The sequence below is a fragment of the Paralichthys olivaceus genome, chromosome 5, assembly GCF_024713975.1.
Source record: "Paralichthys olivaceus isolate ysfri-2021 chromosome 5, ASM2471397v2, whole genome shotgun sequence".
Taxonomy (NCBI): domain Eukaryota; kingdom Metazoa; phylum Chordata; class Actinopteri; order Pleuronectiformes; family Paralichthyidae; genus Paralichthys; species Paralichthys olivaceus.
In genome coordinates, this window is record NC_091097.1 from 16,110,197 (window position 1) to 16,137,627 (window position 27,431).

General features: G+C 41.5%; 1 protein-coding gene across 5 annotated transcripts in view; it reads right to left on the reverse strand.

Annotated features, from left to right (window-relative positions):
• Positions 1-26,788, reverse strand: part of LOC109639382 (protein phosphatase 1 regulatory subunit 29) — a 63,354-nt gene extending 36,566 nt beyond the window's left edge. For 2 of the 5 annotated variants that reach the window (XM_069525101.1, XM_069525100.1), the window contains exons 1-2: positions 26,652-26,788; positions 9,344-9,532 (exon numbers count right to left, since the gene is read on the reverse strand). The gene's annotated coding sequence lies outside the window, so the exon portion shown is untranslated. Of the gene's footprint in view, positions 1-9,343; positions 9,533-12,338; positions 12,517-26,651 lie in introns of those variants that run through there. The other 3 variants (XM_020102808.2, XM_020102807.2, XM_069525102.1) reach the window with 3 other exon arrangements.
• Positions 26,789-27,431: the final 643 nt, after the last annotated feature.

The following is a 27,431-nucleotide window of genomic DNA, read 5'->3' on the forward strand; positions in this document are numbered from 1 at the left end:
CATTAGTTTTCAACAAATTCTCAAAACCACTGAGCTCAAATATGGAGAGTGAGTTTGAACATGACATGGAGGTATAATACTAATACTGACCTTTGACTTTGTTGGGATGAGATGAGATGATTATTGTCAGGTGAAACAAATATAACTCATCACCAACCCCCATTTATAGATTTAAAAAACATTTCGACTGAAACATTCACAAGAACTAAAGTGGTTTGTCCTGACGCAAAAGACAAATTCAGAGTCAAGAATCAGCCAAAGTCTCTCCATTTATAAATCCCACTAAAGCCAGAACCGCCAGAAATCTAATTCAACATTCAAAGAAATGGTCTAAAACTGCTTTATCACGCAGTGTGTTTCAGTAAGTTTTTGAGTTGGGTTGTCTTTGAAGCAACCTTCAGGTCTTTACACTTATTTACCAACTCACACAAAGTACAGCCTGGGCAAACAGGTCGCTCTCATTCCAGGCTACCTAGATAGTATAACCCTGACACGTTTCCCAGGTTTAAAATAACACCAGGGTAGGTCTCAGACGACGAGGATCCTCATTTAATGCTCCAGTTTCATCTTCACAGCAATGTAGGTGTGTGTGCTGGTGCGCATCCTAATTGAGACCCAGCCACACTCACGCACACAAATTATGGCCCAGTAATAACTTCCTATAACTATTCTAAAAATACTGTATATCCAAACTTTTTAATAGCACATCTTCTTGTTTGAGTTGAAGGCAGCAGTGGAAGTGAGACATGAAACGCAGCACAGAGCAAAAGAGTTGGATGAAAAACAGCATCACTCGGGAGCTGAACTCAGAATCAGTCGAGATTTTCTCTGCTCAAATTGGTTTTAATAATCATCTCGTTGGGAGTCTGGATTAAGACAGACAGATGGGTTTAAAATTGCATGAATAATAGATAAATAAAAACTAGATTCAGCATATCTGAACGTCTGACTCGCTGTCACTCATTTCAAACAGACGCAAAACTCACAACCGAGAGAGCACCTGGGCAAAACAAAAATCGTTGTGAAAGAACCACTTCACTGCAGCATCAAACACGCACACAGACGCCACAACACAACCACCGTCATCACACAAAGAGAGTGGGAACACTGGTGTGGACGTTTTGAGGTGGAGAGGTTTGAGGACGGAGTGTGGAGTGATGTTCAAGCCGCTTGTTTAGAGAGCTGCCAAATTACCTGGTTTGAATAAATTGAAACATGAAGTCAAAGAAAAGAAAATACAACCGGACACATGTCTGAGTTAGATCGCTCTCCAAACTGTTGTAATATACAAACTTATAAAAGAAATGGTTTCAAGCGGAATAAAAGCTGCCTCTCAGTTGATGTCTTATTAATACTCACATCTATGATTAATCATTCATGTTACTCCACAGGTAATTATGTTTACAGTAAAGTCTCCTCCTCTCTATTGATGTTCTCTTCACTCAAACACACATTAATAACATGACAAGGGCAAGATGTGAGTCTAAACTGTATATATATATACACACACATATATATATATATATATATATATATATATATATATGAATGTGTATAATTATGTTAGAAAATGTGAGAAAGCAGAAATCCAGACAATCATGGGAAAGCTGAAAAACAGCTGGCTGCAGTATAGTTTATAAAACCTGCCTCCTCCATGTTAGTTGATGGGACAAAGACAAACAAAAAACAGTCTAAGGAACAGATGCTGTTTTTTGGGGTTGCTGTAGTCCTTCAATCGTTTTTTACAAAGTCCTGTGAACAAGGTGTTAGTGGAAAGATATGCGGTCACACTCTGATCTCCAAACATATACCCACCCTCAATCTTTCTTGGAGAAAAGCGAGCATTAGAGACCTAGAAATATCATAGTGGTCATAAAATATACATGGTAGAAAGACACACTCACACACGTGTGCTGGCCCCTGCTGCGGGGAGGAGCTGCCCCTGAAACAAGGGGACTCAAAGAAAACCCTGAGCTGGGTGTGGATGCAAAAAAAAAACAAAAATGCCATTGGAGGATTGTCTGAACGAGGCTTCATTCTTCTTTTGATCATCTCGACCTCTGCCTGTCAGTCGTTGTGCCTTTAGCTGAACTGCTGTTGTTTGGCAGTTGCTCATGGATTAGGGTTTTGCAAGCATACTGATCTGATTACAGCACTAGATCAGTGCTACGTCAGCTTATGCAACATGTACCATTCACGGCATGTGAGGGATGCCCCTTTCTCTCTTATAGGCTCTGTCAATACAGCATGATGTTTCCCATTGGTTTAAATAAATAATATAATAACAAATTATAATGAACACACACTCAAGCTCTTTTCAAAAGTGCCCGGAACTCGTAAGAACCTCCAGACTTTCTCAGGAGGGGCTGTATGTGTGAGCCTCGGGACTTTCTGCAGACTTCCTCTGGTCAGTCCCCCAACTAAAAAAGTCTGAAGGAGCCGATGGAAGAAAACAGCAAATCCGAGCCATTCACCACAAGTGAGTGGGCGCGTTGAAGACGTTTTTAACATGTGACAGAAGCAAAAAGACAGAAAGAACACAAATATCTCATTTGTGAAAGTCCAGACCCAATTCTGAGGACATCCTCCTGAGTTCACATCTGAAAACGGTTTTATTTTTCATTGAAATTTCATTTTGAGTAAGATTATTAACCAGTACACAAACCCTTCCCTTCTCTTTTCTTCTGTAGAGTATTTTTTTCTTTTCACTTGCTTTAGAGCAGAGTGGAGATGAAATGAGGTTCATGCAGCCTCCTGCTCTTCATCAAAAACAAATATACATTGTCTTCCTTTACGTAATAAAATCCATTCTCTTCTCTTCTGTGTGTTATTTGTGTGCATGAGAACTGTATGAGTGAGTTTATGAGAATAATTTTTCTTGAGAACTTAAAGAACTGAGCTCGGTTCATGTGTCAATAACAATACATCACGATGGACTGTCACACACACACACACAGGCAGAAATATAATTACAGTGCAATTTTTTGAAATTATACTTCTTTTCTGTCACTGGCACTTTCACAAGGCTCCAATAATCACTTCAAGGTTGAAGCTTCATTAGCCGACAGACCTCGCAAGTGGATTAGCACTTCAAAGAGTGGAGAGAGAGAACGAGGGAGGACGCTGGGAGCCAGGAAACTATGTTCAAAAGTTGGTTAATTGCAGGAGAGAGAGAGAAATAGGTCAAACCCAAACCATGACATAACATGGGCAGGATGGGTACACTGCATACCTAAATCTTTCATTTGCTTTCAAATTCATCAGACGCTCTCTTCACCTCTTTGGTTAAGTATGTGTGTGTGTGTGTGTGTGTGTGTGTGTGTGTGCGTGTGTGTGTGTGTGTGTGTGTGTGTTGGCCTTTCAGTCGGCATCTGTCTGTACACATGCATCCGTGTACCGTCTGTTCTGTGTCTCTGAATGCACACATGCAAGCATGAATGGACTGCAGGATGAGCTTAAACAACACCAAACATTTTATAAACACAGGACAAACAAGGCTGATGAGCCAAAAAAGGACAGAGATGATACATACAGTGTGAGAGAGAGAGAGAGAGAAACAGACAGAGAGAGGAGAGAGACAGATAGACAGACAGCAAGAGACAGACAGAAAGAGAAAGAGAGAGATGGAGATTGAGAGCGAAAGAGACTGAGACAGAGAGAGAGAAAGAACGTGAGAGAGAGAGACAGAGAGATGATAGAATTGGAAAACTAACAGAAGGATAAACACAGTCAGTGTTTGACTTGTTTGATTAAATATGCTTATGATAGAAACAAGTTTGACACTTGTTGCTGTTACATTTCCTTTTGTAATCATTTTATTGTAAATTGTGGCGCCTGTGGACGATGCATTAAGTGCTCACGACATTATCATGACTGATGTTTTCAATAAAAGAATTCAGGTTTGAGTGAGAACATGAACGTCAGGATGATAAAAAAAACCACTCATGTGCTGTCAAGAAACCTGATTGACAGCTGTGAGACTGCAACCAAACAAACAATATAAATCTCAATATTCATAAAAACTGTGAAAATAGGATTCTGAGGGAAAAATGAACCGGCGCATCAAAGATTTATTTGACAGCTACCGTTTTTCTTCCCGGCTACCTGAAATGTGTTTTCATAAATTTACTTGTAGCAATAAAAAATAAAAAAAACTACCCATCTGCCATTCTCTTAAGTAAACTGGTGCACACGAGCGACAATTTAAGGCCACTTTGAAGTCTGAGATAAAAGGAAGAGGAAATTAATGAAACTTCTGGTGGATACGAGTCCAAATAGGTCTGAAGTCATCAGTTAAACATGTCACACGCCTGATGAGACTGAAACTGAAGTAATTTGATGCTTCGTTCCTTCATCTCATCACATGCAGAGACCAGACTCCATACAGCGCTGACACACACACTCACACTCTCTCTCTCTCCCTTCCTCTCTCACACACACATTTTTGTGGGTCATTTTTGATGATATTACATAAACTTGTGTTTGTGTCCTACACAAACCCCTTCCCCTGCAACACAACACACTTCCACTATGCTCTACCATGACACATCCACAAAAGTACATGCACCCACCACAGCTCAGTTCTTTCTCTCTCTGTGTTGCACATGTACGCGCGTGCGCGGGCGCGCGCACACACACACACACACACACACACACACATACACACACACACACACACACACACACACACACACACACACACACACACACACACACACACACACACACACACACACACACACACACACACACACACACACACACACACACACACAATTGCCAGACGCATACACAAAGTCTCAGTTCGAGGCTGCCACCCAATCGATAATCCCATTATAGCTGAAAAGGCTCTTTTATGTGTTCTGATTGAGTCTGGGGAGTGGAGGAGGAGTGGCTCATAATTAAAGTGGGATTTGCCAGATTGATGATTAAAAGGAGTGGCTCAGGATGTAAGCAGACACTTGGGCTGTGGTATGTACAAATAAAAACAAATTACCATAAAGTATCCCTCAGCAAAAGACACAGACTTAAATTTATCATCTCCTCTCTCTTCTTCATCACCCTCTTCACATCACAGCAGAAACATGTATTTTACTCCCTCTGAATGTGTTGAGGAGAGATGGGTGGATACAAGGCCAGTTTCAGAGACGAGCATTTGAACAGGGGTCACAACCTTGGCCGCAGCTGAAACGTTCTCATTTCATTGGACATGTTTGCACATCCACATTTACAACAGTGACTATGTGTTTGCATGGACATCAATATTTAAACTATTGATCTTATTCAAAATACATTATTCTGATTATGATGTTTACATGAGTCGCTATTAGAATATTCCATTTATATTCCTATTCCTATGTTACAGAGCATAGTCTGATTATGACTCATGACATCACTGCATCCACTATGACTACATTACCATAACTTATTTGAAAATATCTCCACTGCAATGTTCGTCATGTCTACATGTTGCAACAACCTTATTCGGGTTAAGTTAAACAGAAAACTCTGTTTGCATGGCAGTTATCAGTTATCAGTTATTAAGTCTTATTTAGACTTTTGTCTTAATCCAGTTAATATCAGAATATTGTGTCCATGTAAACGTAATCAGTGATACACAGCGCTCAACGTCAATCACAAATATTTGCACATCTGCAGTGAACGCGCACATGTAACAAAAATGTATTCTACTTGCACAGCACCACAGATTGCCTGCAGTCTGTGAGGAGGAGCCTTCACCTCATCAATAATTGGTTTCAACATGCTCTAAATTGAGGCACTAAACCAAAATTCAGCTCATATTTCTCGGTTAAATCACAAAATGTGGCTGCACTGGACCGCTTTAATATGAAAAAGTGTATCGTGTGAGTACTGTATGCTGCACCGTGTCCCAGTGCATCATTTTCCTCAGGCTGTTGTTGTGTAACAGCCTTCATTGGCATTCACACTGCTGGCAATCACAGCACAGGAATAACTGCCTCTTTGGCAGTCGCAGGTACTTGTTTGCCAAGTGTGGCACCATTGGTTGGGTTATAGCACATGCAGCGTACATCAACATCTGTTTCAATTCAGTTTGCAGTGCACAAAAATAAATGAATGCAGTAACCATGGATGGACTCTACTCAGACTGCACACCATCAATGCATGGATTGTTTCCTACTTACAAAACTATTTGCTTCCATTGCGGTTAAGATAAAGTACAGAGGTTATCTCAACAGAATTTATCACTGTCACCTTAATTTTGAATACACTTCAACATCTCTAACAAGGTTTGGGATCAAATCTTTCGGGGGTCACAGCTTATACAAGTTTCTTCCCATCACTGAAGGGATCTCAAACTGACTAATGCCAGAAGGAAACATCCCCCACCATGCCTTTCCCATCTGTATAGAAATTGCTATTTCTTTAAATATTGCCTAAAGAAATGAAATGTGCAACATTACAAACTATTTTCCCGTCTCGTCAATTTATAATAACGCATTAAAAAAAACAACACATGAAGATGAGTCAGTTTTACAGGAGCGCAGGAAAGAGCCACATTCATATCATGAGGTGTTAACAGGATCTTAATGCTGGTGATGACTTACAGTATATCAGAGTGGCACACTTAATGCCATCCTCAGTCAATAACTGCCTCCCTAAACTGCCTATAACAGTTAATAGTGTCTGTCTTAGTTAACTGAAACACTGTTAATGTCTAAATTTACCCTCAGCATGTCTGGAATGACGTCAGTGTCCTCAGGTCACTTCAATCACATCTGCAATATCTTGCATTTACACTGCGTTACATGCATTTAAATTTCCAGTGTGAAATTTTTACTGTAACTTGTACACAAGCCTATTGTCCTAAAATGAAAACCAATTACTTGATTAAGAATGCAGCAATCTGTGTCCTAGGCAGCACCATTACGTTTTAAATTCTTCTCCCTGTTGCTGTTTTGTGCATCAGAATACATTTTATATTTTGCTGTAAGTCCATAAAAGCATCATCGAGTTTTATTGATTCTCCTGTCAGACTCAAAAAGCCCTTTAAAGGACCCTCAGAGGCCCCTTGTGCTTCTCTAAGCGTCTGGACAGAAGTGATTTGAGATGAGTGACTAACTGACAGTGCCGTCCTCAGAGTCTAAAAAAGCCTTCACGCATAAAAATGCAAGGGGGTATAGTCATATAGGCGATTATATCACTGACAGATGTAGCTGTGCAGCCAACCATGAGTGTACAGGGTCACAGCTGATTGTAAAGCATGCACATGACACTGCACATTAAGTATTTACTTCTTTATGGAAGCCCTGTGTGCACGTGCAGACATACAGTACTAGAACACACATGCTCGAACCAAAGGGACACACTAATAACGTTGCATGCTAAACTTTGGAGTGTGAAATAGACAGAAATAAATGAAGCAAAGCACTGTTATATTATATTGCATTTTTCTGAGGGTCCATTTAAAGTTTTGATAACCACAGCACCAGAGAGAACACGTCGGACAGCCAATCGGAATGGCTCAGAGCCTTAAGGCCGGGTGAGAACATCTAGTAGCAGCAGCGTGACAGCAGCATATATGGGGGAATTTATGTCAGAAATATGCTTTGCCCGGGTAGCGGCTACGGAGACAAAGCCATGAGCTGCAGCTTATCCAGCTTCCACTCCAGGCGGTGGATATCGTCCGTAGACTGTGAGTAAGCAAGTTTCCACACACACCGCTATAATAATAGCTGGTTTTCAGTCCAGGATTAACTCCTGAAACACCACAACTTACAAAACCGGAAACTTAAAAACAGCACGATAAAAGTAATCCACCGATCAGTATAAGAGAAGCTTTTAAAAGATTAGAAGCAGAAAAGATGACTGGAGGGGACAAACAAAATGATAATCCTTCATAGAGACTGAATAGAAATTGGCAGATTCCAAATGCCCCAAGCTGAGGGCGGAGAGTGTTTCATTGTGGCATCACAAAATTACAGTCGAATGGTTAGTTTTAAGGTTTCTGAATACAGACTGTCAGCATTTCTTATCAAGCACTTCGATGTTTTAACAGTTTTCAAGATTTAAACTGGGCTTATAATCAAATAAATCTTGCAATTCTCACTTTCTACAATGTTTTAAACTAGAGCAAAGACAAGCAAATCAGCCCTGAGGCTAGTGGACTTCTGGTGTCCATTGTAACTATACCTACTCTCATAGTGAAGTCTGTTTTGTTTGGGTAATATTTTTAGCCTTTATCGTACAGAATTCACTCTTTTGTTTCATCATTGTCAGTATTTGTGACACACAGCTGTAATTGCAGCTTGGCAGCGACTGAGCTCAATTACCACGATAACACGTGGTATCACAATAACAAATATATACATTAAAATACATTTTATTTAAATAATGATATAATGCATAGTGTGGTGCCCACTCCCACTCTGCTCCTGATCTATTTGTTGTCTTATTACCAGTAATCAACATGTTTCAATACTAAAAATCAATACTAAACAATCATTTATCTAATATCTAGAAAATGAGACATTATTAAAATATATGAGATCATCTATGTGATTTTCATATTTTCACCCACTGACGGCGACAGACTTCACAGAGTCTATTGATGATTACTTCATTACAATAATGACACGCTGTGTGATCATCATTACATGGGTCATCATGAGTATGACGGAGTGAGTTATGTTTTCTCTACATTTCTTTTTCTGAAGCACAGAACAAAAAAATTACAATAATTACCTCTTTGACTTTATCTCTGCCTGATGCACAGAGCACGGCCACATGCAGGCAGAATATAATAGATACAGTAAGTGAAGTACTGTCAGTGCTAATGACAGAGCTGCCAGTAAAGTACAAAAAGTAAAGTAAGTGCAGTAAAAACGCAGGGTTGATGGCATAATATAAGCCTGTGAAGACACTAACTAATGCTTTCAGCTATGTCAAGAGCCTCACACATGCACACACACACACACACACACTGCACAACACACACACACACACACACACTGGGAGGAAGGCTCAGGCTATTGTAAAGCAGAGCAATTGGTCGAAGTGTGAGATTACTTCAGTTTGTGTTGTTATTGCATACATCATTATCATTCATGTGTGTGTGTGTGTGTGTGTGTGTGTGTGTGTGTGTGTGTGTGAGAGACACTAAAGGTAGATAAAGGTCAGACGTGTTAGACGTCCCTGAAACACACAAATGATGAACGACCTGCAGCAACACAAGGTTGAAACTATCAGTCAAAGGAATCCATTTTCAAAAGGAGAAATTATCTCAAGGTTTCGTGAAGCCCTGAAACCTCAGCTCAATTCACAACAGGACAGAAATTATTCACAAAAAAAAAAAATCCCCCACCTGTTTCCTCTTTATGTGCTTCCTCTCTTTCCTCGAGTGTCTTTATTAAGACAAAAAATGCCACGTATCCTTTGCTGTAAGAGAACTTGCTGCTGTAGGGAAGTGATCTCAGGGCCTGCAGAGCCAAAATCATTCAGTTCTTTTGCTCATCTCGGCCTTGGTGCGGGTCTTCAGAAGACACAACTCGGACTGAAATGAAGAGAATACAAATAAAAAGAAAGGCTAAAGTGAAAAAATACACAAGTCAATATGCTCCTTACATACTTAATCAATTTACAAGTATTTATAGGATTACAATTTATATTTAGTGTAAAATCAAGAGATCCTTGTTAAAATGTTTCATGCTTTTTTATAAGAAAAATGTGGAGACAAATTTCAGCTCCATGTTTATCTAAAAGCTATTCTGTCCCCAAGATAACAAATAACAGCATTATGAGCAATTAAAAGAATAAAAGTTGAATTGCAAAAAAATATATATTTCTTTAAATCAGATGAATTTTCAGCTCCTGATGTCACAGAGACCTCGAGAAAGTTGGGTCTGTGGATTTTGAGTAATTTCTGTGAAGTTCAAACTTTGCCCTTATATCTTCCATAATAATGGTTCCACTGGTTACTCGTGCGAAATGTGCAGGAATACAAAAGTTGTCGGTCCGTCTGTCTGTCAGTTTCTCCAGTTCATCTCTTGTTCTTTCTCCATGTCTCCCCCTCTTTCCCACTCGCTTTCTGTCTCTTCACTTCTGTTGTCGCGTTTCACTTAAATTATCATCACCATGTGAAGACAAGCGGGTTCACAATAATGATGACAATAATGGCCCACGATGCATCTGAGGCCTACAAGGTGACAGATGGCTCAATCTGTAAGTGGTGCTATATATAATGAGATACTACCTATCTCCTTGTTTCAGTCACAGAGCAGGACACCTGTCACAACACACCTCGAGCCGTCAGCGCCCAACACACTGCCTATCTATGAATAATTCCTGCAAATAACTGTCAAGAGAAACTGACACACACTCCCTCCCACTTTCTCTCTACTGGTCTCTCTTTCTCCCCTCGAGCACTTTCACCCTCTCCCTGACACACACACACACACACACACACACACACACACACACACACACACACACACACACACACACACACACACACACACACACACACACACACACACACACACACACACACACACACACACACACACACTATAAATCAGTTAGGGAGAGCCCGGCCAGCTGCCTGTGAGCTGAGCATGACACCGGGCAGATCGTGCTCTTCCATTGGAAGTAAAATGGAAGAAGAGTGCTGGACTGTAATGATTACTACGATCATTACTTGGCATAGTAGATGTACGTGTGAGAATACATGAGCGCAGGCCTCTCACACACAAACACACACAAGGGAAAACTCTCCCCCAAACAAATCATCCCGAGAAAAGCAGTATTCAAGTCTTCCTGAGGTCTACTTCTGTATTGTGTTTATCGTCCAACTATGAATATAAAACAATCTGTTAACATTCCTCGCTGGTGCTGTATTATCCTCATAAATCCTGTTGTGTTTTAGAATATGTTTTTGTTCTACTCGCGCTGCGTTTCCATAACAGAGGTCAAAGTGGGTCTCTGAGGGATATTTTGTCTTGAGGAAATGAGTTCAACTGCACTATGCTTGTCAGTTGAACTCAGAAGAAACATCGGCCAAATGTGTGCTGCACATTCACGCTCGAACCGCTCCCATTTTTTTCCCCCGTGGGTTTTCCCCTCAGGATGCCCACAGGTCAAACTGTCAACTTTCTACCAAAGACGTCAAAAACTAATCGCTAAATTTACAGAAGGTTAATTCTAATGTTCTGGGGTTGAACCCTGTGACCTCTCGCTTTGAGGAGGCGATTTCCAGCTGTGCACGAAAAATCTGTTGTGAATCTCCCGAAGTTTACTGTGAGAACTAATGCACGACAGAAATAATAGCACTTATCATTCGCGGGTCGCAGCAGGGGGGGTGCTGAGTTAATCCCAGCTGACACGCAGTGAGAGGTGAGAACATCGTGTGAAGCTTGGTCACAGTGAGCCTCTATCACACTGACACAGGACGAGCTTTAAGTTTGAACTCCTGTGATGCAGCTCTTGCTCATACTGTCCTCACAGGCTCAGGCATTATTTATTTGACAGCGTTGGAGTGAGCCGTCAATTTTACTTCTCTCGTGTTGAAATCTGGTTAACGGCTTGGTATCGTCACATGTTGGGGATGTGCGTTAACTTTGAGGCAGAGGACAGAAACCAAACAGTCAAAACTATCCAACAACAGCTTTTCCATTATCCACAAAACACAGATGAAGCTTGTTTCTTCCACCACACACAGTGTAGTAGATCTAATCCATCTAATCTTATTTTCTGATATTGTGGACATGTCACATGGCGCTGGATTAAATGGACAATATGATTTCCCACCTGGGAAAATTCACATGAAGGCCATTGAAAACAACAACTCGGAAAGGTTTTTGAAAATGACATCAACACTTATAATCTAATCAACATAATGTAACAATCAGCTTTAAAGAGCATCTTTTAAGGTGAACTTGTGAGTCGTTGCATTTGCAAACTGGATCTTTATCTCACAAGCGCCTAACACCAGACTTTCAGCCAATTTTATGATTCGCATCTCACATTTAAAATTATTCATATGGCTGCGACACTCGATCGCTTCTCTTTGCTCTGTTACAATGAAAATATTGGAAAGAGGCATCAAGGTGTGGTTTCAATGCTCTGAACACGTGAATACAACACATGTTGTTTACAGATTTTCCACATTTTGATTTCAAAACATATGAACACACCAAATTTGGATGATGACTTCACAACTCAGGAATTTGGACCTTCTGAGGAGCATGTGAATCCACACTAACTCCTCTCTCAGCTTGCTTTTAAGCATCAGGACCATCAGGACCCAAAATGGAGACTCATGAAAAAGGCAGTGACTACTTAATGTGAGAAAAGAGACTTACAGATGCTCCATTTGACAGGTAGGCAGGTAAACTCAGAATCCAAATGAGGAGGTGAACAGATGAACTGACAAAGAACTCACGACCATGAGGCAGAATAAACAAGGGGAGCATGGAAAAGAAGTGAGACACATCAGAGCTGAGCAGACAATCACATGTGCAGGAAACAAGAGCAGGAAGTACAACAAGACACATGAGGTGAGGAACTTCACAATAAAACAGGAAAGGATAAAAAAAAAACAGAGACCAAAACCTCAAGAAGTCACTTTAAGATGGTTATTCAGACACGAGTACGACCAACAGGGTTGTTAGAGGCAACACCTGTATCAACCATTTTTGCTGCGAAGCAAAAGGGTTAATAACAACACTATGTTGACCTCAGTTCAATTCTACATTTCTAATCCAGATTTATTCGTTTAACAACACCTGGTTTAAATGGCTTTGAATAAAAACAGGCTAAAACTCATAAAGTGCTTCATTAAGAATTAAGAAAAAAACCTTTGAAGCGAGCAAACCACAGTGAGATCAGCTGGGAAGCTGATCTGTTCTTCGGTTGCATGAATACTGACAGCCAACTCACCGGGCTGAGAAAGCTCTCTGGGCATATGGGGGAGATTTCCAACCTTGTTATCTGAGAGATCTGCTGGGATGCTGCACTGACAGCATGTTAGAAAGATCCTGCGGAGCCTTGAAGTGCTCTGTCGACCAGGAGGAGAATTTTAAACTTCATTCTGAAAACAAAAGGTTTCAGAGATCTGTGGTCGGATATGTGTTTGTACGTGGTCGGATCTTTAGGATGAGTTGTAATGAAATGTCAATTTGGAAAGTTTCATACATTAAATGTCTGCAGGTATTCATTGCAATGGGCATTTTTAGTATCTTGTGTGTAATTTCATGAGCAAGAATGTATATTTTGCATCTCTTGTTATTTTACATTTTGCTGGACTCAAGTTTATAATTTAAGACAAATAAGTTCTTGTGCACGAGTGTCCTGACCTCTCTGTCTGTATCTTTGTAGTTAAACATCTCTTTTGTCTTGATACAAAACCCGTATGATGAGAGATATTCAAGCTTGTGCTCTCATTGTATGTGATTTCTCGTTGCTTTGAAAGAGCAGTGAAGAATACCTAATTAAGCCTGAAATGCTTTTCTTGTGCCGCATACAAATGTACAATTCCATCCGTACTTGACATGCGGATAATTCAGGTGGAAATCTCCTTTACACAGAAAATAATAACAAAGCCAGTCAGCTGTGTGGTCTTCATCTGGACAATTCCCACTTGTTATTTGATTATGCAAACATCCGATTATCATGCCTCGTGCTGCAAGACCCCGGTGAGGGCAAGCCGGTGCAGACTGAAACATACAATTCTGTATATGTTTCTATTATTCTATGTCATGGATAGACAGGTCTGCAGTTAGAATAATATATGGATCCATTCATGATCTATACCACTGATCCTTCAAGGGTCGTGAGGGAGCTGGACATAAGGCAGAGCAAACTTATAGAGAGTTTCATATCTTACAATGTCAAATAAAATGATGAAAGATCCAGATCCGCACCAAAATTCAATGGGTTCTGTCTTGACCCATATACATCCTACCACCAAAGTCCATGCTAAACCCCTTAGTAGTTTTGGAATAACCTTGCTTAACAACAAATGGGCAGAGATAATGATGCTTGTACCAAATTGAGGCAATAATCATGAGCATCAAATATCTAGTTTGTTTGAATTTTTAAGAACATAAATCTCACGTTACAGGTCACTGTTTAGTTCCACATGTCAGGGATGTATTCTACCAGCACAACAAGCCTTCCCACATAGTTTTGGCCCAGATTTGTCCCACACTGTCACACTGTCATCCAGCCCACATATCACTTAGAATCATGGCACTCGGGTGGTCCGCTCCGGTTAACCAAGATCTGGGCCACAAGTTAGCCATAGCAATGCTACAAGTCAACCATAGGTGGCCCGAATTGTGCTTTTTGTACTATGTTCATCATTAACCAAATGGGCCAATTTAGGTTCACATCCAGATTACACCTTGCGGAGAGCATAGGATTTAAGGCTCAAAGGCTTTTGTGATATTTGGGTCACATTTCCTATTTTACAAGTGGCCCACAAGACGGCCAGAAATGCTGTGTCACTGTCTGAAGTGGCCCACCTCCGTACGCTGTCTGGGCTGTAAGGCCTCATTCATTTATGTGTATATACACCCAGGCTCATGACTTTCAGTTGTGATGCAAAAAAAACACCACGCAGCCATTAAATGTTTTAATAAACAGCCTGTGAGGCAAGAAACTGAGACAGAGGTTTCACACTCTGAGAGCAGGTGTGTGAGTCATCACAAGGTGATGTCACAAAGCGAAGGGAGGCAGGTGCCAGCTGAGCTTGAGGAAAACCACATCTGGTAAAAATTGTCAGTCTTGGTTAGATAACTACGCCACATGCTGAATCCAGCATGAATCGACAAGCATGCAACCATTTTAATAAGAATAGGAAAAAAAATCTGAGGCTACAGCCCTTCTGCTGCGGTCGCAGGTTTGGTTCGGACCCGGTTGTTTGCTGCATCACTCATTTTGATTCCCCACAAAATTGGCTAACCATCAGCAGTTGAAGTTTCCCCATTTAATTACAGTAAATTTGTGGTAAATTGACAGCGCGCCCACTGCTTCCGACTCAATGCCACCACTGACAGAGTGGAAGGATTACAAAGGAGGGAAGGAGGGGAGGAGTGAAATCGAGCTCTAACAAATACTGTATATCTCCATCGCCCACCCATCTGTCTTTCTGTCTCTTGTCTTTCCTCCGAGGCTCATGTGTCCTTAGAACTGCCAGGCAAAATCTGCCACTGAGCCCCCTAACTGCACAGCTTCAGGCGGGTGAGTTGGAGAGAGGGAGAGAGAGAGAGCGAGACATAGAGTGAGAATAGGGGAGAAGTAGTGATAGAAGTGAAGTGACAAAAGGAAAAAACTGCTGTAGATCTCATTTTTTGACACCATGGATTTTTGCATGTGTGTGTGTGTGTGAGAGAGAGAGAGAGATCCACAAGGAAAGCTTTGAAGATCAGAGTGTGTATCTAAATGGAAAACATGAATGCATGCTTATGTGCGTGAGTGTGTTTCACTATGGTGGGTTAGTGCCGCTAAAATGAAATGCATTCTGGGATGTGTCTTAGATATATTGAGGGCACAATTCCACCTTCAACAGTGGTAGTTCTGACACACACTGAGCACACACACTTTAAAAGTATTCCGGCATAAATTATCTTTTAACTCCAAGTCATTTCATTTCTTTATCTCATTTCTACACATCTATTCAGCACTACAAATTATTTCATAGGATAAAACACCAGCATTTCTCCTCAGCATCCGGAGCTGCACAGATGAGTAGTCAGGGTTGATGTTGTTAGCTACGCCTGTGAACATTAGACAAAGGTTTTACTCTCTGTCAATGCAGGCCACCAAACCTTTGGTGGAAAGGTGTAGGTTTTGGAGTGACGTCTGAGAGAGCATAGTGGATTAGAGGGAGAATGGGGACTTTCATAATCCCCCTCTATCGTCGTCTCTCTCTCTCTCTCTCTCTCTCTCTCTGTGTCTCTGTCTCTCTGAAATGGTGAATAACAAATCTCTGCGGTGCGGAGGTGCCATCAGAATAATGTTTAGATAATGTCACGGTTCCGTCAGATTTAATTGCTTTTGTTGATGTTTGGTTACACCCAGAAAACAGAAGGCTCTCATCGGGTCTCATGTGATGTGTTGTTCGCAGGGATGTGCTGGTTAAATTAGTTACTTATTACATAGGTGACTATGTGACTTAATTCCACTGTGGCAAAAGTAATTAGCAGTCAAACACAGATCAGTCGGTTCCACCGGCTACAAAGAGACGATCCTCCATCAAACTCCTGGCAGCACAGCATCCACACACTTTCACTTTACTCAGTAATGAGTTACTGCTTCTTTCCTCTGTTACTTCACAGCTTCATTTAATAACTGTTATTTGGTGTGAAGGCTCAAAGTTCGTACTATAAGCATCAACAAAGACCAACTGACAACTGAGGAGAGAATCTCAAAACAGCTTTGCTTCGGTTTCCAGGTTGAACGACACGTTTCCTCGATACGCTCCGATCCTTTTCTCTCATTCTGGCGGTGTGTCAGAACTGTTGGCCAATCAGCAGTGATGTGATTATTTACCCCACGATGTTAAGAAACGCAGTGTGCACATGGATTCCAAGGTTCTCCAACAAACGCAGAAGCTGTTGCCAAATGTTTGCATCAACTGAGAATGTTAGAAAACACGTCCTATAATGAAGTTGATTAATAAGCATTTATTAAAACCAATTTCATCAACCTCCAAGATTTCTTCCACAAAACACTGAGAATGGCCTTGCGACGTATTGTCTGAGCTGAACGCAGAAAGTGAGATTTTTTAAATTTTTGTATCTCTTATTTAAACAAGCTCGGCAGCTTCTGTCCTTGGAATAATCACCTTATATTAAAAAATCTCAAATCATTTTTCCTGCAGCGATAAAATTTTCAACTTGAATCGTTGGCTTTCAACTGATATTCACATGAAGGTCTAAGCTGTTTGCTGATCTCAGTGTTTGGGTCGTCTGATGAATTAAAGTGGTGAAACACAGAAAATTAATTAAGATTCATACACTACATCAGACAACACGGAGAGTCTCCAGGCAACGCACATGTCTGGATACGCATTTATTGTCCTCATCAACTCGTGCATGCAGTGTCGTCTTCATGGGAACAAAAAAACAAGGGAACAGAAGTGATAACAATCGCTCTTTTGTCGAGTGAAAACAAAAAAAGGAGACTGTGACAAAACAAATCTTTTAGACACCACCTTCACGTTTCGACGACTATTTTTACTTTAAGTGGGCAGTGTAGTCAGATTTACAGTCAGTAAACAATCACAATCTTTTACTCATATAAACCACAGTGCAGTACAGTGCCACACACACACTCTCACGCACAATCATCTAAGCTTTTGTCGCCTGGCTGGTGGATTAAGTGTGAGCATTTGTGAAATCATTTGAATCCCCGGGGGTGCAAAGAGGAGTGTAGACAGTGTGTGCGTTTCTCTGTGCGCACTTACACACGTGTATCTCACGTGTGTGTGTGCATTGGGCTTAAGTTTGTGTATATTTGACAGTGTGTGTCTGTTTGAGTTTGGGGCCTGCTGTGTGTGTCTGTTTGATTCAGCTCCACCAGTAAAACTGCAGCCAAAAAAAAAAATGCAGCAGAAAATGAAATAGAAGAACTAATGAACTTCCCTTTGCCGGTTTTTAACAGAGGTTGTACAGTAACAAATATGATTATTGACCAAGGGGAGAGGCTGCGTTTGTTTGACTATTGATTACCTCAAACCAACGGCTTGTTTCTAGCCTCTGTGACTCCACACTCTCAGTCGGAGCATCGGAGAGCATCTGAAAGAATCTCAACATAAACTTTTTTTTAGATATGAAGTGCACGCGTCTACACACTATCTCGGTTTCGACGGCTTGTTTAGAAAATCTGTGGGCAGCAGCTTCTGATTACAGATGTGTGTCTGCGAGCTCCAGGTTCTGGTGGGAGATGCTTTTTTTTCTAATCTCTAATCCCCTGGAATAAACTAGAATTATTCTGCCCTCCGAACACCTTTCCGTCTGTGGACCCAGCATCAGCAGCTAAGCTCCTGGTCTGTATTTTCAGTCATCCTTCAAAACTGTGTGGGCATGATTCCCCTTTCACTCTGAAACCCACCTCTCTCTCTCTTTCCCTTGTTTATTAAATCTAACAACATCTGTGCCACGGAGCAGGATTTACACCAGATTGTGAGGATGGACATGTGCAAAACTTTAGTCTTCACAGCCAGCAACACTTTCTGAGAAACTCAACAAACTGAACCAATTATGATTTTTGCTTTAACACTACAGACAGAATAATGACACCTTGTGCATTTACATTCATTACATAGAACTTTCACTTTCACTGTGAAATTCTGTCTATTAAAATTCCCCATGAAGGCTTGATCTACAGCCCAAAGGAAGTCTGGCTGTAAGTGCAACAAAAGCAGGAAGAGCTTGATGTTGTTTTTGTTATTTATTTTTCCCAGTGGGTATCAGTTGCTTTCCCCAGGTAAAGGAAAATGGCGGAAAGTGGAACAACCAGTATCACAGGAAACTGGAAAACCAGGCAAAAGAAAAAGACGGTGAAGGTGAAGATGGGTTTGAAATAAACTGCTGTTGATGCAATGAAATGGCATTGACAGTAATTCATTTTTAAATTATCAGTTTTTTTTAAAATCATGGCATATGAATAATTCTGCTCCCAGCACAGATTAAAAAGACACCTACCCTGTACAAGATTAACACATTTACAAATTCTAACTGAGCATGCAATCCAATTTCAATATAACAAAATGGCCATGACTTTATCAAGAATCTGTCTTTATATCTAAGGCCAGGTTTAAACTGACTTAAACCCTGCATGAAAAACAAGCATGGATGAGCTCCTGTCTGATCAGAAGTTCTCAACAACTCAATGAGGTATTTGCTTTTCCTGCACACATTCATGACAGCAGATAAAGAACTCACTGCTCACTTAGTGAGAGGACTAAACGGCTGTGGAGTGTTCTAGTACGTGACGAGTCCTCAGAGTCGTGGCTCTATTACTCAAACCAGCAGTCCTTAAATAAAATCAGGCTCGTTCTCTGCACAGGCCAAGACATTAAAACATTCACTTTCTGTGGGCCACGGCACAAATTAGAATGCAAACAGATGCTTCAGTAGAACGTACCATCACATACTCATCCAACTAAACTGTGCCTTGACATGCACACGCACACACATACACACACACACACAGGCTGAATAGAGATACTGTCTTTCTGTGAAAGTGCAGAAGCAGAGTGGGTGACAGAGCTAAAATATTTATACCCAGATCTTAGCAGTCTGCACTAAGAGAGGGAGAGAGACAGGGAAAGATGGATAAAGAGAGGAAAAGAGGTAGAGATTCAAGAGGAGGGCTACAAAGAGACAGTGTCTGTGTGTGTGTGTGTGTGTGAGTGTGTGTGTGTGTGTGTGTGTGTGTGTGAGGAAAGCAGAGTGATAACAACATAGAGGGAGCAAGAGAGAGAGAGAGAGAGATGAGTGTGCAGCACAGATGCCAAATGAATCTGGGGCAGTTCAGAAAAAAACAAGGCATTATTCCAAAATCCACTTTGTACATGTGTTCAAGTATGAGAGCGTAATTGTATTTCTGTGTGTGTGTGTGTGTGTGTGTGTGTGTGTGTGTGTGTGTGTGTGTGTGTGTGTAAATATGTAACAATTCATCTGATGTGAATGCAACACGCCAGAGGCTGCGATTCAAGAAGAAATACCACAACATTCTTTTTTGCTCAATCTTGCTACATTTTATTCATCATCCTTTAACAATGACAGAACTCTCCGCAGCACACCCACTCTTCCTCCAGCACGTTCTGTCTCTCTCGTCCTAACAGATCCTCCAACAAGATCCTTTTTTTTCCTCCTTTCATCAGATATCAGGCTGGAACACTGCTGAAGGATTTTGTGTCTGTGAGCATGGGTGTGGGTTAACAGGGGTGGGGGGTTGGCACAAAGCGAAGATGATGGCAGATGGTGCCCTTACTCAACACACATACAGTACACACACACTAAACGCTAAACCAAACAGATGCATCCTCATACAGAGAAGAATGAGTGCATGACATAACATGCACGGCTCGTTTTTAATACACGTCGTGCATCAAACTCGTCTTTGATTCCAAATTAAATAAACTGCTTTCACTTTTATCCGCTTTTATCTTTGCATGTTGAAATTCGGAGACACTCACTCTACTTATCATCACAGACAACTGACAGTTACATATTTTGGGAAACAGCCCACACGGTTATTTATCTTTACTTTATGTTGTCTTTATTTTATTCATTGTAGAATTATTATTTTTGGTGAAAACAATGTCATATCGCAGGGAACTGACAATATGAGTAAATCCACTCAGTATTAGTGGATAGTTCGCTGCAGTAGCAGTCTGAAAATAGCACTCCTAACAGTAACAGCTGCATATTGTATGAGTCATGTCAAGCTTCTGCTTCCTCAGGAGATTATTAAATCTGAAAATGCGTCCGAACACTTGGTTCCATTAAAGAACAGTTGCAATTTGTTTTTTCTTCCTTTTTTTGCGTCATGGCACACATTTCCATCTATAGTGTGACAGAGTGCAGGAAAACCCATTATTAGTATATGAATACAAATTATAGTGTATGTATATATGTCACTCGTTGCTTTACATGACATGACTTTACTTCACACCCACCTTCTTAGGCGGCCTATTTAAGCAGAGAGAAATTTCCCATCAACCTCTTTGCTCGCACTGCTGCTGCAGTATCGCTACCAGTTGCTTCAGCCCCTCCACCACCCCAGCATCCACCTGTAGGCTCTGGGGGGAGGTAACAAGTATTTGCTCGTCACTCCCATCATATCTGTGTAATCATATCCGGGGGAGTGATTGAGTCGGAGCCTAGACGCCAAACACCAACTATGTTCTACTACCGCAATAAACGGTTGAACGTGAGTTGTCTGACTGAAAAGGTTTAAGGACTGGAACAAATAACCTCATGTGTCTCTGGGTGTTTTTCTCTGTGAGCATAAGGCACCAGCCGATCGTCAGAGCCTGGATGATCAGAACAATCCTGCTGTGGTGCATGTTTTTAAATGTGTATGATATTCATACACCTACATCAGCAACGGAACGTCATTTTAACTGAGGGGAAACCTGGACACACTCATTCATTGGTCACTTCAGTACATTGCCACTTTACCACAAACAGAAACGTATCACTGCATCAGACAGCCTTAACCCCATCAAAAATATTTCGTCAATATCACACTGAGCTACTTTGTCGCTCCAATTAAAGCCATAAAGCACCGAGTTGTGAATCTATAACTGCCTCAACATAGAGACTGCTGTACATTCATTTAACATTGATGCTTGGATTCCAGTCTTTATCCGAGTGGGGCTGTGGGGTGAAGAAGGAGAATATACTTGAGATTGGATTCCAGGTGAGTCAAGGAAGCTGTTATTCTACTGCAGAGAACATCAACCCTCTACCTCATTATACTACAGCCAGGTTGACAGGTATCACACTTCACCTGAATGTACCTGCTACAGTATCACTTATTAAAGTTGAAGTGGCACTGAAGATTTGTGGTTTCCTAAATTTCCATTCCTCCCTATTAGCTGACTTTCTTCTTACTTAAATGTTCTTTATCTGTCATGATTCCTCCTCTTAATTCCTTCCCTCAGGTTGCCTGTTTCCTTTCCTGTCAGTCTATACCCTCTTCACATCTAATTGCACCTTGGAGAGAAAAACTGTGGTCCCCCCCCCGCCACGATCAAAACTTTGCACCTCGCAAAAGTACAACTAATGAAACTGCATGCAAAATTTCCCCAGCCCTCGATCGTCTCTGTCACATTTCCCTGTCAAAAAACCTTGTCAGCAAATAACTGTCTGCTCTGTCTCTCAGTCTCTTGCCCAAGGGGACCTCCTACATGTCCCTGGCAGTGAGGGAGTGACGCTTGTTGTGAAACATGACTGTCGGATCGATTGCACAGAGCAACCGCAACAGCTGGTAGGCTGAAAGAGAGCACAGCGTGCTATGGCCAAAGATGTGCTGTGGAGGAGTGAGCAAGTGTGAATGTCTCCCAAGGGTTATCCCTCTCAGGATCTGTGTATAATCCTTCCTGATGGGTACAGAAATCTATTCGGAGGCGTGGCTGGGAAAGGGAGGCCAGGGGAGGTGGAGCTGGTGGGGAGGGTGAAAAGATCTGAGGCTGGCGATGGAGGAGCAAAGAGCTGACAGCCCTGACTCACAGGAATATAAATTAAAGTTTATAAAAACATAAGCACACCTTGAAATGCTAACCAGTATAACAGTCCTACTATTAGGAAGGTATGGGGCTGAATATTGCATATTTGTTCAATGCAAAATTGAAGAGAGGTTTATACATTTTGGTCAGAGTATAGACTTTTAGCCTTTAATGTCCGTATATAGATGGATGGGAAAGGAAAGGATGAATAATGCATGAGTTTAAAATACCCAAGTATAAGGTTCATTTGCATTTTTGACCGTAAAGTAAATTGCAAGGGTTATTTGCATGAATACAATAATACAAATTTGAATGTGTAAACAAACCTTATACAGCATCAGTGATATTTCTAACTGTTTATTGAATGGCTTGTCAATCAACCTGTCAGCCTGTCACGGCAGGTTTAGATCCTGTGCCCTGACTGTCAGTGGCGGAGTGACAGTTTCTCTTTACATTTGAATCACATCACATTGGCACACTGACTTGGAATAGAGAAAGTGGAGCCCCTTTCATTAAAACTCTTTGATTGTACCCTCTGGTGAGCGGCTATACTTTCTCAGGAGAGGAACGTAACTGAGTAACACTCAGTGGTTAAAATCAGCTGGAATGAGACGCCACGCAGTCGGTCAAGCATCGATAGACTTCCTCTACTTTCTTCTCTATACATGAAAACTGCTGCAACCATAGATGCTTTATAAAGCTGGACGACATAACAGCTGCCCAATGGTGAAGTGATTGCCCCCTTGTGGTTGCTGTACGCAGTAGAGTTCATAAACCTGTCCTCCTCCATGGTAGCAGATGGGACACGTGTTTGATTTAGAAGTCAAAATACACAGTAAGTAAAACATTTTCAAAATAAGGTTCCTGTTTTCTGATAAGGATGTTTTTGGGTGCTATTAAAAAAATATGGAGAAACGCGACGATTGACAGGTGAGACTGACTCCCGATTGGTCAAGCATGTGTGTCAGTGAAACCTCAACATTGCTGCTCAACACCGTGAACACTACAGCTCGGGCTCTGTCTCCAAATGATGTCACCGGCATAAGATGGCAGCACTCAAATCCTACATATTTAAATCTTTGTGCAGAGGGAGGAAGTGGAAAAGCATCAACCATCTTTATATACAGTCTATGGTTCGTCTAAGAGACTCCAGAGAATCATGAGAATAAATTTGCCACTTGTGGCTCCAGAGGCCGCTGGTGATCATCAAATTTACATAGTCGCTTTAAGGTTACATCTGCATGTACGGCATGAAGTTTCCAATGGCAACAGCACAACAAAGTCGGCTGCTGATAGTGAGCCATGTGATTTAGTAACTGAGAGAGAATCCATATGTCATGTAATCAGCCATTCACCCGCCCTATTCATCAACACACACTACATGACTGTTACAATTTCTTTTAAAGACTTTTAAAAGGTACTCGTGCTGTCAAGCAGGGATTCAAATGTCGGAAGATAAGCTATAACATCTTTGAACATGTTCCGGAATAGCATGTACCGTCACAGCTTCTCATCCCTTATATAATACAACCACTTACGTCAACACCACCCGAGTGAAAGGTGAAAAATTAGGTCACGGTGGTAGTAAATGTTTTGGCCTGTCAGTGAACTGATGTCAAGCAAATATAATGGTGCTAATAGCTTCCATTATGAACTATTCACTAACTACTAAAGCTCCTGCTCATCCGGTCCTCACTTGTCCCAGGTAATTATTAGAAATGCCAGTTCAATCTTGCTGTGGAGAGCAACGGCTACAACATTCATTCCTTTTATTTCAATAAGAGTATACCAGCATAGTGTACAATGAGTATTCAGTTCATGACGTTCATGCTGCACTGTGTTTTTTCTTGGTGTTTCTTTGTCTTAGACCTTCTTTCCTTTTATTTCAAGCACTCAAGTGAAATCCACATTATCACTTTGCATGTCTGACATTTCTCATGAGGTAGGAAAGCAGGATGAAAATTGCACTTCGGGTAAGTGTAACATCTATCACAAAACACAGCGCTATCCCCTGAATTATGGCAAACATAGTTCAATAGTATTCTGATAAACTGAAGATTACACAGCGACGAGGCAGTGGGTATGGTATGTGGGTGGTCATTATTCAGGTCTCCCAAGACCTGCCTTCCCTACTGATTTCCTCTCCCTGTTTATTCCCGGTTTACCACTGAGCTGTGATTGCAATTGATTGGAGACTGCTCATCATTCCTCCAAGGGCAACATCAGGAATCATTGCCATCAGGAGGAAATGGATTTGGGGAGATAAGTAGAATGGGACAAAAGAATGCAGCCTGAGGAGAAATAATGAAGCGATGCATGAAAACCAACGGTGTGCAATAAAAGAGGGGAATACGGAAGGGGCGTAGTATAGCTTGGTATGTATTCCCTATGGGTTTCCCCCCATAACTGGAGTGGGTGTGTCGTATGATCGATGGGGCCCAGGCTTAGGCAGGGATGGTGAAGGCGCTGGGAGAGGTTTTCCTTATTGATTGGAGTGAAAGCAAATTTACTACACTGCATATGAAGGAACCCACCTACTTATCAAACTGATATACCCCTCTATCGTTTTGAGCCCCACCTGATGCAGCTCTTATTAACTATTGATCCGCCTCTAAAGAAACAGTTCTGTCTTACTGAGATCCATACACTTTAGTTTAACACCAGCATCAATTGACTGGAACAGGTCTCTGTATAAATACAAACCAAGTTAATATAATGACACTTGTTGTACTTTACCTATATATGTATTTACTAAATATCTATTTAGTAGGCTATGGTGAATTCATACAAATTCAAGTACATACAAATACACACGTATATAATCTCCTTATACTAATGGACAAATACAGTATACAGCCTCGTGCAATCAGTCTGAGCCACTGCACTTTACTCAAGTGCATCTCCATATAAACTATTTGAAAGGTATATTATGTGTTTTCATTTTATTTCTTTTTATTCTATTGCCTGTTTTCACTTTCTTGACGACCTCATTCTGACAATGTGCTGCTGTATTTTCCTCAACATGGGATCAATGAATTTTTATCTTATCTTATGTTATAAGACATTTCAACTTGTCATTTTCATACATTTTGTCAAACATTTGTGCTATTTAACTATGTACAATATGATATTATTATAATTATTTTTCAAATCATATACTGTGTAAACAAAAACGTGAAATACCCACAGCACTACCAGCATTTGCTGCCAAACACCCACATACAGACCTCCTGAGTCCTCTATTGAAACGTGCTGTGGTTTTTCTCCAATCACAGTGTGCAGGAAAAACGTTGCCTGCATTTAGATTACGCGTGCACATCCTGCTTGAGCAAACACTTATCACGTCTTAGCACCATCCAGACCAACATGTGGAGCACACAGGATTCCTAAGACCCGATTTTACGCATGGTCAGCACGATGCTCTGTCCACGGTGCTGAAGCACTGCGCTCCGTCCGCCGCGCGCTGCGTCTCAGGACACGGATCCACTGAGTCCATGGACCCGTGTGAGGATTCAACTGAGCGCAGATGCTCAGAAAACCAGCGTGGTGACAGATTAGAATTTAACATGTTGATCAGTGGTACGTGTTGTCCCGTGCACGGCTGTCCTAAATGTGTGGGCGAAGGAATCTGTGTGTGGTCCATATTGGTCAGTAGTCGGACACTGTTGCTGCTCTCTCTCTCTCTCTCTCTCTCTCTATCTATCTATCTATCTATCACACGCACGCACAGGAAAACTGGAGTCATCTTTTCAGCAAAGCTCTCAATGCAGGTAGTGTGCGACAGGGTAATCAACATGCTGGAAAGCTGGGCCATGCATTCACCCTCAAAAAACACACGAGCAGGAACACACGCACACGCACGCACGTATACGCACACACACACAAGCATCTCCAGCTTTATCCCCTGCCTGCGTGATTCCTCCCTCGATACTAAATCCCTTCTCGCACATCTGTCTATGGCGCGTACTCTGCCCGTCCATCCCCTTTCCCCGCAGAACGCAGCATAAATACCAACCTGACTTCATGTGACACTTTAGATCTATGGCAACATATCTGAGCTACATCTGTTTAGTATTAAAACCCAAACATGCTGGAATATCGCGTTGCAGTGTACAGCAACAACTGTGTGGAAAAAGAGGATGCAGACTAATGGCAGGAGGCTGTTCAGCAATCAAAATGTCCTAAAAATCGCAGCTCAGTCAAACCCCTGAAGGAAAAACATGATCTCATGCCCCTCGCAGAATCAACCATATGAGCTTCTGTTGCACCAAGAGGACTCAGCCCAGCAGAGCGTTGGAGTCTGTAGTGCAGGTGCATGCTCGGTCTGCTGTCCCTGCATCCATCGCATTTCATTTATCACACTAAGACTGCATGAAATAGCAATCACAATAAAAGTGACATATAGAAATATTGCATTTCAATACATTACCTTCGCGTATTTCCCTTCCTAAATTATGCGTATTTTGGCTGAAGCAAATGAATATTTTTTTTGTCATCCACAGCGAACGTCGCAGGCTCAGCAGCAGCACGGCGGGAGACGATGAGTGAGAGAGAGAGAGAGAGAGAGAGAGAGAGAGAGAGAGAGAGAGAGAGAGAGAGAGAGAGAGAGAGAGAGAGAGAGAGGTGGAGGATGCACAGACCTCTGCGTAGAGTAATATAGTTGAGCTGCAGTGAGCATCTGCCCATACACAAGGCTTCTTTTTCACTGGAGTAAATACCTGCAGGTTGAAGCACCACTTTCGTTAACTGCTGTATTGTTAAAAAAAAACGAATGCTATAATTTTTTCATAATCAATAATAAATTAAATCTGCATGCTAGGTTCTGATGGTATATGGCTCTTACTTCACTGAGGATGGCAGCGGCTGATGAGATATATGACCAGGAGGAGAAAACGCATCACCCGCATGTATGTGGATATAAATATGTCACATTTTCCATCATCTTTCTCAGTGCAGGGCAGGAAGTTAGCTCATGTGTTCTACTTCCACAGAACATAGCAACTGCACTGCTTAAGGGACAGGAACCATCTTGTGATTCTGTCTTTCATTGACTCTAGGCCCTAGAGGGCTCCATGGTCAGTGCCAAGGGTAATCTCTCTCTACTCTGGTACTTGAAAGAGTGAACTTGTCTCTCGTGGGGTACAGATTCCAACTGACATTGGCCGCCAGCTTCGGCTCCTCTTCTTCTCGTTGCAGAAGAGCCCTGCCC